General features: G+C 45.9%; 1 non-coding gene across 1 annotated transcript; it reads right to left on the reverse strand.

The window, feature by feature from the left end:
• Window positions 1-1464: 1464 nt before the first annotated feature.
• TRNAT-UGU (transfer RNA threonine (anticodon UGU)) lies at window positions 1465-1537 on the reverse strand. Its single transcript has one exon. It is a non-coding gene; the product is annotated as a tRNA-Thr (tRNA).
• Window positions 1538-6000: the final 4463 nt, after the last annotated feature.

Raw genomic sequence — 6000 nt, forward strand, 5'->3', positions numbered from 1 at the left:
CTCAACCCTGGGCGACAGAGGGAGACTCCCTTTCAAAAAAAACAAAAAAACAAACAAACAAAAAACAATAAAAACAACAACAAAGAAAAAGAAAAAAAAAGGAAACACATTCCCTTGCTTTGTAGAGCTTGTTGGGGAGATATTTAATTTCATCTCAACGAAGGTTGTGCTTACTGCTTGTCAGGCACAGTACTGAGTCTGGGGAGACCCAGAGATGAGAGAGACTTTCTCTGGCTATTACAGTTTACTTAGTGGGAGCCAGATTAAGAATTAACTTAAACACAAGGTCAGAGGACTCTGGGTCCCTAACCTGCACCATCTAACAGAAAGATAAATGAGAGCTGCAGATGGGGGCCACAAATGTAACCTAAAATTTTCTAATAGACACATTAAAAAAATAGTTAATTGTAATTATACAATTATTTTTATAATTATTTTAATTATACTATATTTTATATAATCCAATATATCCAAAATATTATTTCAACATGGAATCAATTCAAAAATTACTAGTGAGATGGCTTACATCCTGTTTCGGTTTCAAGTCTTTTAAATCTCATGTGTATTTTACTCTTTCAGGACATGGCCATTTGGTCTAGCCACATTTCAAGCACCCAGCGGCCACACGCGGCTTGTGGCGACCTTACACACAGTCCTTTATCAAGCTCTGGCCCTCAGATCTGGGAAAAGAAATCCTGGGTTGGAAAAATTCATGTGTTCAGAAAAAAGGCTCTTGGCACTTTCTTCTGGTGACTCTCTAGTTACGCGCCATTGAGGAATTCAGAGAAAACACGGAGAGTCAGAAAGGCTGCAAACACTGGCTTCCCAAGCAACCCGGGACTATTTTTGGGAGTAGCCTCGGAAGGGGCAGGACCTTGGAGCCAGGCCGGCTATGGGGCCTGGGCTGCCACGTGTCAGCCACAGAAACGGCTAGCATTCGGGCCACGCTGGCCGCGCTCTCGGCCCCGGCCGGGCGTGGAGAAGCGCAGCCGCCGGCCTCCGGGGAGGCGATGGGGAGTGGTGCCACAGCGCCGCCCGCCGGCCACGCGCCGTAACTGCAGGCGCGGCGCCGCCTCGGCCGGTCCTGTTAGCGAGCAGCCGAGTTGACGGCCGAGGCCGCCGCCTCCCACTGGTTTTAATTGAGGGGATGGTGCCTGTGTGCAGGGCGTTGAATACGAGCCCATGGAGCCTCCAATTCCGGTACTCCGGCCTGCAGGTCCAGGTAATACTGGGGCTGCCGGGCCAGTTTCCCCCTCCTCCTGCCCTTGCCTGCTTTTTGTTGGGGGACTAGGATTTTCTCTTCTGGGTCACTTCTAAAGCACGTTAAGGATGGTCATCATTTGTATTTCAGGAGAACTAATGTTTAGCTCTGCTAGGAGTAACATTTTCGGAAATCACGTTTTCCATTTTGGGCTCTATTCTGTATTTAAATGCTATGGATTAAAATAAAAGGAAGCCAACAGGAGGCCCCAGCGAGGATCGAACTCGCGACCCCTGGTTTACAAGACCAGTGCTCTAACCACTGAGCTATGGAGCCCACGTGAGCCCTTGTTTCCACGAATTCACAGATCTTACAAACAACATTGGTTTATATGACGGTCCGTGAGAATTTGACCCCATGTGTGTATTATCAATGGTACTTATAAAAGGCTATGAAATGCCAAAGAAAAATGCTTACAACATGATGATAAGTGGAAAACACTGAAGCCTCAAATCATATGTTTGTGATTACAATACACTAAATCATACCTAACTTATGCATACAGACAAGGGCTGGGAGGGAAAGTGCAAAAATGAAATGGTGTTCTGGTCATATTTTCAGTGGTATGTTTACTCTCAATAAATCTTTCAATCTTGCTTCCTTGATAAATTTTATCAAGTTTGGTACTTTCAGGAAAGTGGGAAGTTATGGGGGTGTCTTTGTTCTCATAAACTAAGTTACTGATTTTGGATGAATTAATTGCTTCAACACATATTTACTGAGTACTCAAATAATGCTAGATGAGGCAGAGTGCCTCTGCTTTGTTTTTCTTTTTTCTTTTTTTCTTTCTTTCTTCCTTTTTTTTGTTTTTTAAGACAGAGTCTTGCACTGTTGCCTGGGCTGGAGTGCAATGGTGTGATCTTGGCTCACTGCAACCTCTGCCTCCCGGGTTCAAGCCATTCTCCTGCCTCAGCCTCCCAAGTAGCTGGGACTACAGGTGTGCACCACTACGCCCAGCTAATTTTTGTGGTTTTAGTAGAGACGGGGTTTCACCGTGTTGGCTAGGATGGTCTTGATCTCTTGACCTCGTGATCCGCCCACCTTGGCCTCCCAAAGTGCTGGGATTACAGGTGTGAGCCACCGCACCTGGGCCCTGTTTTTTTTTTTAATGGTCGGGATCACTATGCTTCATTCCCTTTTAATTAATGAACCATTTACTGAAGGAATGAAGTCATGGCCACAACATGATCCATTAGTGCATTAAAGAGAGAATGAAGATCATGCTCACCAAGTGGGCTGCAGGCATCTCTCCCTCATCTCCAAGTGTCGGCTTACATCCACTCTCTCAGTGAGAGCTGTCCTGATCCCCTGTTTACAGCTGCACCATCCTCCTTATTCTGCTATTTTTACTCCATACTACTTAACCTTCTTTTGTAGTAGATAATGCGCTTATTGTTTTTTATTCTTCATGTATCTCTCCCTAATAGAATATCAGCTCTTTGAGGGCTGAGGCTTTGATCTGTTTTATTCACTGTTGTCTTCTCAACACCAGAATACTCTCTGGCTCATAGTAGATGCTCAATAAATGTTGAAATGAATGACATCTCTGATGATGCTCATTTAGTAAATTAAGAGAAAAGAGAAATCAGGGAAGTGCTTTGGGAGCTGTCTTCTCATTTTGCCTTATATTCACTTGCGTTGCCTCTCCGTCTACATTGGAATTTTGCATCACCCTTCGATTCTGCAGCTTATCTGGTTCTCTCCTTCTCCTGCTTCCCCGGCCCATTGCTCTGAGATGTACTGCCTGTCGTCCCTCCTCAGCTCCGGGAACCTTCAGTGCCTTCTCACTGTACTCTGGGTAAAGGTCAAACTCCTCAGTAATTTCATCTTTCATATACAAACTTTCCCTCCCTCTCAAGCTACCTGCAGCTACCTTCATCTCTCATCGCACATGGTTCCTTCCACCTGAAACATATAAGCCTGATTTTAATGTCTTATGTTGTCTTGGCAAGAGCCTTAGAGAGCTGGCTTATTTTCCATCTCAGAGGTGATTTTGAGGAGTGTATTAGTTTGCTAGGGCTGCTGTAACAAAATACCTCACAGTAGGTGACTTAAACAACAGAACTGTATTATCTTCTAGCTCTGGAGGCTAGAAGTATGAAATCAAGGTGTTGATAGGGCTGGTTCCTTCTGAGGGCAGTGAAGGAAGCATCTCCTTGGCTTGTAGATGGCCATTTTCTCCTTGTGTCTCCTCACATCATCTTCCCTCTATGTATAGCTCTGTATCCAAATTTCTCCTTTTTATAAGGACACCAGTCAGACTGGGTTAGGGCCCACCCTACTGACCTCACTTTAACTTGATTACCTATGAAAAGACTCCTTCCAAATAAGGTCACATTCTTAGGGACTGGGTCTTAGGACTTCAACAAATGAATTTTGAATTTCCCTTCTTCCATTCCCTTGAGTTGGCACAGCACCATCCCCGACCCCTCCTCCCAATACTGATGCACGTGATCTCCCAGCAGCAGGAGGTAGCATGTGATAGACAAATGGAACCTCTCCTCTTTTCAATTCCAATTTCTGTACTGTAAGAAAAAGGACACAAAGTTAAATGGTAAGATGAAATAAAGATAAAGTAGACATCCTATAAAGACTGTAAAATGGAGGTGATAATTTTGGCCTGTCTGTTTCAGAGCATTTTGAGGGATTCAACACAATAGTGAACCTGAAAGTGCTAGGAAACTGTGAAATGCCAGAAACGAACATAGAAGGGAATGTTCTTCAAAGGTTGAGCATTTACTTCTGGTCTATGGTCGACCCTCAGCAGAAAACCATGTGGAGAGATTCCAGCTTCTGGCACTGCCAGGAGGGAAGGCATCCCACGGTCCAGTTTTGTTGGGAGGGAAAGGAGATGAAAACTAGTAAGTCCCAGCCACATCCCTCAGCTGTTTTGTGTGTTAAAGGGACTTCTTTTTGCCTTAAGAAGATAGTTGCTTTGCTTTCTCACCTCCTTCACCCTCATTCTGTCCTTTGTCCCCTGCCTACATCCTCTCCCCTTCCCCATAGAATCCCTGGTATCCCTGAGGTGGTGGGAAACAGGAGACAGCCCAGGATGGCTCTCCCACCCACTTGGTGTAGGGGCTGTCTGGCTCTCCTCTGAATCATTGTCCCACGTGCATCCTCTCCTCCTGGGAGCAGACCTTCTACTGTCCTGTCCAAAGTCAGACTCAAGGTCAGAGGGTATGAGGATGTAAGGGCCAGAAGGAACCTTTGAGCTTATCTAGTGCCAGAAAAAAGCTGCGACTTCATGAGAAGAAGGAACTTGAACTTCATCATGGGTGAAATGATGTGCTGGGAACATTTCTAATCTTTTCTACTAGCTATTTTGAAATATACAATACATTATTGATAATTATAGTCACCCTACTGTGCCATCGAACACTAGAACTTCTTCCTTCTATCTAACTGTATGTTTGTACCCATTGACCAACTGTATTAGTCTGTTCTCATGCTGCTATAAAGAACTGCCCGAGACTGGGTAGTTTACAAAGGGAAGAGATTTGATTGACTCACTGTTCCACAGGGCTAGGGAGGCCTCAGGAATTTACAATCATGGCAGAAGGGGAAGCAAACAAGCAAACATGTCCTTCACATGGCAGCAGGAAGGAGGAGTGCTGAGCAAAAGGGGGGAAAAGCCCCTTATAAAACTATTGGATCTCATGAGAACTCACTATCACGAGAATAGCATGAGGGTAACCATCTCCATGATTCAATGACCTCCCACGAGGTCCCTCCCCCAACACATGGGGATTATAATTTGGATTACAACTCAAGATGAGATTTGGGTGGGGACACAGAACCAGAGTATATCACCAACCTCTCTTCAGCCCCCCTTCCCAGCCTCTGAAAATTACCTAACTTTTGAAGCTCCTGTTCACCTGGGAAGTGGAGCTAGGAGGGTACACACTTTCAGGATATAATGTGCTGCTGGGTGCAAAGAGGTCAGCACAAGTCCAGCCTCACCTCCCTTCAGGGACTGCCCACCTGGACCTGTGCGGCCAGGTTCACTTTCCTGCCTGCCCTTCGATTATGGTAGAGGAGCTTTATCTCTCCCCAATGAGAGCCCTCTTTTTTTTTTTTTTTTTTTTTTAATGAGACAGAGTCTTGCTCTTGTCACCCAGGCTTGAGTGCAGTGGCATGATCTCAGCTCGCTGCAACCTCTGCCTCCTGGGTTCAAGCAATTCTCCTGCCTAAGCCTCCTGAGTAGCTGGGATTACAGATGCCTGCCACCATGCCCGGCTAATTTTTGTACTTTTAGTAAAGACGAGGTTTCGCCATGTTGGCCAGGCTGGCCTCAAACTTTTGACTTCAGGTCATCTGCTCGCCTTGGCCTCCCAAAGTGCTGGGATTACAGGCACGAGCCACCAAGCCCGGCCCAGTCCTCTCTTCCCTCTGAGGACCCCTGCAGGACCCACTATGCCCTTTATCCCTGGGACACTCAACCTCTCATGCTCAACTGGATACTTCCCGTCTGCTTCTGTGTCTCTCTCGTGGAAAATAAAATAAAAACCGCCCTTCAACTCCAGTGAATTGTCCCCACACATTCACTCTGACCCTTACCTTTCACACATTCCACTTGCCCCATCTGTCTTTTGGCCCTACAGCTCCACCAAAATGACCCTCATTGGCACTAGGTAAGCTCTATGTGGTGAAGCCTTGGTGTCTTGGCAGCACGTGGAGCCGATGACTGCTTTTCCTCCTAAAACTCTCTCTTCCACTGCCTTCCTGACCCATACATA

The sequence above is a fragment of the Pan paniscus genome, chromosome 1, assembly GCF_029289425.2.
Source record: "Pan paniscus chromosome 1, NHGRI_mPanPan1-v2.0_pri, whole genome shotgun sequence".
Taxonomy (NCBI): domain Eukaryota; kingdom Metazoa; phylum Chordata; class Mammalia; order Primates; family Hominidae; genus Pan; species Pan paniscus.